Source organism: Grus americana, chromosome 6, assembly GCF_028858705.1.
Source record: "Grus americana isolate bGruAme1 chromosome 6, bGruAme1.mat, whole genome shotgun sequence".
Taxonomy (NCBI): Eukaryota; Metazoa; Chordata; class Aves; order Gruiformes; family Gruidae; genus Grus; species Grus americana.
Genome location: NC_072857.1, coordinates 7,016,945 through 7,024,256, shown reverse-complemented (window position 1 = coordinate 7,024,256; position 7,312 = coordinate 7,016,945).

The window sequence follows — 7,312 nt, the reverse complement described above, 5'->3', positions numbered from 1 at the left end:
TGTACTTTTGACATACTGTGGGACCAGAAGAGGAAACAGAGACATGAGCAGACCCTCAGGGGAACAATTTAAGGCCTTGAAACCCTTCACAGCACTGCCTGCATGAGGAGTCAGCCATGGAGGGGAGCTGGCCTTGCTGGCGGTGAAGGGCAGAACTTTTCCTGTTTGGTGCTGAGCTGTTGGGTGGACAAGCCTTGATCTGAACCATGGGGGAGAGGTGGGAGCAAATCTTCATGTGCCTAATTATGTCTTGATGTGCACTCCTGCACCACACGATTTATTCACACTTCCAATGCTAAAAAATATCTTTGTGCATCGAGCCAACATTAGCCAGGTAAGTGATGGAAACTGGTGATGTTTGAATGCGTGATTTCTAAAAGAGCTTTGAAACACACAAGTAGCTTGGGGCTTTTAACACAGAAATTTCATGTTTATGTTTGGTGGTCATTAAAGTTGTATCTGGTCAAGAATACACAAAGACCCATAACGTTTGCAAGATACCACTATAGACTACGTATTGTAACTGCTTACTTAGACTTTAGCCTATTTTCCTACCCCCCCCCCCGATTAAATTATATCTTCGAAACTTCTTAACCATTTTCCTCAATAACCTGTGCCTTTATCAATGTGTACATGAGCACCAGGTTGTCCAGCCGTCCCTTTCCTGCTGCCTGCTTTTCCCTGCTCTGTGGCTCCAGCCCATGGCAGATTTCTCCCTTGCAAATGTAGTGCTACAGAAGTATTATTAAATGCATAACATTTATTTTTAGAGCCATCACCCTGGCATCAGGCAGCCCATTCACCAGATAGACTATCTAACTGCTGTCCTATGTCCTTAATATTTTTTTCTGAGCTAGGAAATTCATCTTTCTGATTAGGAGTGGTCTTTATTTTGAAGCCTTTGTTTTTTTACCTACATTCTGAGTGATTTGGCCAGGCAGTTTTCAATCTGTATGTTCTGCACCATGCTAATGTTAGATTACTTTCGGTGCATAATCAAAATATTACACATCACCAAGCCAGTGGCCGTACAAGTCATATCGGTTGCCTCAGTGGTGTTGCCTTCATTAGTCAAAATCCTCATCTCATAATAAACCACAGAGGTTCTCGACAGGAGCAGTTTCCATCAGACCTGCTGTCTGGCACTCATTGTACATCTCCTCTTGAAGCAGGAAAGTGGCATGGAGCAAAGTCTGAATGGCCCACGGGGACTGTATTGTCACCCATGCAAAAAAAAAAAAAAAAAAAAAAAGGACTTTTACGGTTCCTGATGTCTGGGCAGTGCATGGATGGCTGAGGTGCTGGCCAGCCTTTGGCCCGGGCTGAGGGAAATGGCAGAACTCATGGTACCTTTCCCATTGCCTTCCAGGAGGTACAAAAGGAGCTGAATTTGGGCAGAATACCTAACAAAAATAAGTAATTTGAAAGCTGGATTTGGTGTATCCTGGTAATGACCAGGAAATTTAGATGTAGTGGTAAACCTGGTGAGCTTGGCCTTCAGCACCAGCTATCCAATCGAAGCTGAACATGAAATTACCCCCAAAATGTGTGTGATATGACAGACTGTTGGGTTTCTCCAGGCCGTCTAGGGAGCCCAGCACTGAAGTCTTAGATGAACAAACTCTTATTGCCATTCCCTCAGCACCCCTCAGACATTTACAATATCTCGTGTATTTCTGTGCTTTCTTAAATTTTCCATCTCTTGCTCTCGAATGCAATTTGGCAAGACAGTCCCATGAAAAACCTGCGTTAGACCACAAACGAGAAGTATGCCAGTGGGACGTGGGTTAACATAGCTGCTTTGCTCTCAAGACATTTGGATGCGGTGCCACATCGAGGTGAAGAACCCACTCCTTGCACCCCAATACCATGGTCGGAGCATCCCGGACCTGGGTGCTCACTGGTCCACCCACCTCTCCACCCTGCAGTTTGAGAGATGTTTTCTATAAAAGAAACACAACACAGAATCCCCTGGCTGTGGAATAGATTCAATCAGTCTCAGTCCATTAGTTTAAATAATCAATAGCTGTAAGTGCCATAATGCTGTCTCCTACTTCATCACGAAAGCTGAAAAGTTGCAGAAGGCCACGTGTAATTATGGGCACTCTCTCCATTAACTTTAGGAAAATTAAACAGTAACTATTTGGGTGTCTGACAGGTTACTTCTCTCAGTAAACCTGGTACATCCAGCTTAAACAGAGATGATCAATGGAAGAATAAGACATATTTTTATCAAGGCTCTTCATGGCATTATCATGTTACTACGACACCCAACAGCTCAGTGTGTGTTTTGGATGGCACAGCTGCATCTCCCCAGCTGCAGGAGGGTCCCCTTCTCTTCGTGGCACTGACCTCAGCTGCAGGGGTCTGAAACAGGGATGTGCCCCTGTTTTTGAAGGATTGCTAAAGATCCCCTTCCCTTCCTCTGGAGTCAGAAAATCCTTGATTTATTTATTGTAATACATAACACTAAGGGAAAATAATAATAATAATGATAATAATGATAATAATAATAACAACAATAATAATATCCCATCTTCCCAACAACTACCTTGCTGTTGGCTCCTTTGCCAGCCCTAAGTTTGGATGGGGAAGCAGCTCCAGCCGGGCAGAGGGATGAAAAACCCTTTCTAGGAGACAGTGCCTCACGGTACTGGCCCAGGAGGTGCTGTGGGGTTTGGTGCAGAGAAGAGTTTGGATGCAGAAAAGAAGGATGCTGCAAATGTCTTGGTGGTGGTTCCCAGGGTGAAACCCAGATCCACAGGGAGGGCTGGGGATCGCAGTGTGGTAATGCATTAAATACCGGTGACACTCGCAGCTGAGACCCTGTCCTCGCCTTCCCGGTGTGGCCACAGTCCCCTCTTTTTGCTTAAAATGTGGCCAGCTCTGGTTTTCCCCAGCTCAGCCTGGGGGTCCTGGCACCGGCAAAGCCGTGCCCTGCTCCCGCCCAACCCTTGAGGTGCCTCCATCTCCAAAGCAGGACAGCCCAGCATCGACACACCGGTGTGTGAAGGAAGGGTATAAAACTCCTCAGCCCACAGGAGGACGAGCACGAAACCGAGAGCAAAACACTGGCTACCTGAAACACTGTTTACAGGGTAACTGTAATGACTCACAAAATCATTTATGGATATTTCAAGCATGAAAATTTGCATTGCATTTCTGCATCCTCTAAATGTTCCAGGGGTTTTGAGTGAATTATTTTTCAACCTTAATTATAGCATCATTTATTTCTTTTCAGCGGGTACAAGCATCCTCCAAATTAACGGTACATTCCTATTAATGTTCCATTTCTGATGTGACAAAATGGTACATTCATCCCAAAATACAACTAGGCCAATGAACCAAAAAATAGGTGATTAACAGAAGCCCAATTCCTGGAATAAATCAAAGATTTGATGTAGAGGTTCTCGTCTCCCCAGCGAGTGTCTTAATCCCTGGTTTATACGCTTATCTGCAGTGCGTTTCTTTCTGCCGAATGCTTTCATTTTTGCACAAAAGCAAAACAAAAGGCAATTAATTCCCCATGGAACAAACCCAAATGTTTTGCAAAATGAAATTCTTGTTTTCTGGCCAGTCTTAAGGTCATTTACTCGGGGAGGAGGCTGCTGCCCTTCGGTCTGCAGCGAGACTGCACCCAAGGGCTTTGGTGCCGCAGCACCTCCGAGAGAAGGATGCCTGGGCGTCTGTAACTATCCCCATCCCAAAATCCTGGGTGGTCTGTAACTATACCCCTCCCCAAAAATCCCTCTGTTCTAAGCCATCGACAAAAACATGGTGAAAGAGGATAGTCACGACTGGACCGTGTTACTGGCATGGATGGCAACTAAGCTCCTTCGTCAGAACTGGTGCTTTCGTCTCGTGGGTGACCAAACCCAGCAATTCTACCTTGCCTCTTGTTACCTGACTTGATGGATTCCTTCCATCAGGAGAGATAAAGACAAATTTTCCTTGATTTTTCCCTTTATGCCACAGCTGCCCATCCTGCAGGACGGCCTGTGGGCGATGCAAACCCACGGTGCAAAGCCTGGACACCGCAGGGGTCCGTCCCCTGCCTGGGACCCCGCAGCCCAGGGAAGGCAGAGTCTGCCCAAGCCACCCCTCACCGCTCTTTTCCGCCCGAATTAGTGTTTTACACCGCAGGAGCTATCTGTGCTGCAGTTGGAGCTTCTCTCCCGATTACTAAGAGACAGCAACAAGAAGCCTGTGAGAAACTAAAGTGTGTGAAAACAGGACAAGTGCTTGGGTTTTGTTTTATTTCATATGCCCACCCAGCTACCAGTCATTTAGGGGCTTCTCCAAGCTCCTGCTTGCGCTTACAGGCATCAGTGGATTTCTAGCCCTCATGGACCTTGACCTATGGACTTACCTAATAACTTATCACGGTGTTTACGCAAACAGCCCTGCCCTTACACTTGTGTGCTATTTTCTTCTATGTTCACTGCTGTTCTCAGACTTGGTTTCTTTCAGTTCCCTCGGTGATACAACAAGGACAACTCATTTTGCCTGGAGCTGGCCACCGTAACGTGGAAGTGAGGGGCTGCTCTGAGATCAGTGTCAACAGGAGTATTTTACACATATATCCTGAAGGCAGGAGCTGGAGAAATATCACCTGTAAGAGTTACAAGCTATGCAGATGTCTTTCAGTTTTAATCATAGCAACATCTGGAGCCCCACAAAGCTCTTCTGCCACCTATGCAACAAGGAGGAGGGGACTGAAGGAGGATTGTCCCACCATGCAGAAACACATACAATGGAGGTGGCTTCAGGCCGTGCTGGGGTGAACCTGGAAGTCCCCTGGGTTGGCCTTCACCCTTACCTGCCACATTACCCTGTCCATGGTGCGTGCTTTGGCTTTCACTTCTGGGGAATTTTGAGTTTTGACTTGTTGTTAGCCAGGTTGGGTTTTTTGTTTGTTTTGGTTTGGTTTGGTGTTTTTTTGTGGGGGGGAATTGAGGATTTTTATTAGCCCATCACAGCTGGGAGGGGACGGTGGTGGCTCTTCTCGTGCTCCTTGTTATAAAATACATCCCTGACTTGTCCCCACTTTCCCTTTACTGTGCCAGCTGTGGACATGGACCCTGTCCGGCAGCGCTTGGTCTGCTTTGTGCACTCTATAGGGAAATTTAGGTAGGGGAGAGATAAACCCTGAGCCCAGCTGGATCAGGGGGTGGCTGTGAAAGCTGCTACCCCTACATCTAGTCAGAAATGAAGAGAGCCAGGAGAGCTGTCGCTCTGCCGCATTCCTGAGGGTGGGACATGCCTTGGGGAAAAAGCTGTGGCGCGGTGGAGAAAATGCCAGGTTTTCTGTGCATGCTGATTGTCACTTCACATTATGTTTAAATTTGTTCATTGACACAGGGCACTCCCAAAATAGTAGTGTCCTCTGTGGCGCGCATACTCGGGTGCTCATCCGACTCTAGTCTGGATGGGACGTTGTGTGTAACAGAAAGTGGCTGGAACAGGAGGGCAGATCAGCGTGCGTTGTTTGCAGGCTGAAACAGCGGGAAAAAAAGAACTCCCAGCCGCCCTGGTGATTTTTGCACATTTCCACATTTTTTTATTCACCTGTGGCTGTGCAGATGTTTGCCTCTGGAAAGCCAGAGCTGGACCAATTTTGCATTTTGCTGCCTGGAGGCGGGAGGTGAAGCTTTAACCCCGTGTTATCAGGAAGCATCCCACAGGTGTACAACCACAGCCCAGGTCTCCCTCCTCTGGGCTCTGAGTGGCATGGTTAGTAAAATCCATTATCTATAGCATGAAGGTGTATTTTTTCCAATTTTTTTAATCTTTGACACAACTGCTGCAATTTAATGAATTTGTTTGCTTTTCATTTTCATGTACAGTACCGATCCTTGCATATCCTAACCCAAAAGATATTCCCCACCGTCCTCCCCTACGCTTTCTGGCCCCCCCCCAGAATCTGGATGTGGCTGCAACAGGGAAACAAGGATCTGCAGCATGACAAGGAGGCGAACTCCCGCCACTGAAATCAGGACCAAATCCTGAAGTCCTTTTCTTACTCGTCCTTTTGTCATCGTTAACTTCACCAGGGGTTTGTCAGAGCAGAGACAAAATCAAACCCAAGTAAAACACTAAAAGTGACCCACAGAACAGTCTTGTCTCAGAGAAGAGATTGCAAAGAGGATTCCTGCTCAATAAAAGCATGAATACACATACGTATAAAGAAACGCAGAGGCTTTTGTCTGTGGGAAGATGAGAGGTGAAGAGGGATCAAAATAACAAGATGGCAATGTAGCTTTCTAATAAAATCCTGATACCTTTAGAGTAACTGGTCCCGGGTTTATTTAATCAGGAAAATAGCTGGGAGTTTAAATAACTTGCAATATAAAGCCTGCACAAAGGGGAGAGTGGGCAGGCTGAGTCGGATGTGTCGGTATCTTGCGGGAGGATATGATGCTTGAAAGAAGCAGTGACACATGGAAACTGCCTACAATGGCACCGGCTGGATTGAGGCGAGAGATAGAAATGGTATAAAAAAAATTATTACAAGCAACAGTCGTAGGCCTGCAGGGCAGAAAGGGAAGGGAGAGCAGGAAGCGTTGCAAGAGATAAGGAGGGCGAGCGAAAAGGCGAGGACACCACGCCGGGAATGGCAATTACTTGGGCTGTGACAGGGAAGGAGCTCAAAGGCTGCGATGGGGAATGGAGGTGGCTGCGGGCAGCACCAGGCTGCCTCCTTCCAGGTCCACCCCGCTGCAAGCTGACAGCCAGGCTGCCTGCAGGCATCCCTCACAGCCCTCTTCTCCCACGCATAACCTCCTGAAAAATTCCTTTTCAGACAGAATTCTTCACGTCTGGCTTCAGTGCAAATAAATACGCCTGCAGTTTAAGGCTTGAGGAAACAACAGTCATTTCTTTGGGAGTGACTTTTCACAGGCACGGGGAAAATCTGCAGTATTTTTACTTCTGGGGAAGTTTTAAGAAGGCCTTTTCAGCATCCTTTGCTAAAACATGAACGTGCTCTGCAGGGAGGAGATTTCCAGTCAAGGCTCCAAATTAAGTTGTAATTAAAAAAAAATAAAAATGACAGCACTATCCATGAAAATCGCCTGTACATTTTCACTTGAGCGATGTTATAGCACTACGTCAAGGGCTTTCGCGTGATCCACGTACCTAGTGCTGGTAAGTGCTAGCAAGGAGGCAGTGGGTTTGTACTGATATCTCACTGTGAAATTCCACATTTGCAACTCTTTTTGGCAGTAGGGGGTATGCTCAGCTCTGAAACTTATATATTAGTTCAAACTGTAGTACAAAATGTAGTATAAATTAAAGCATGGTTATGCTCAAA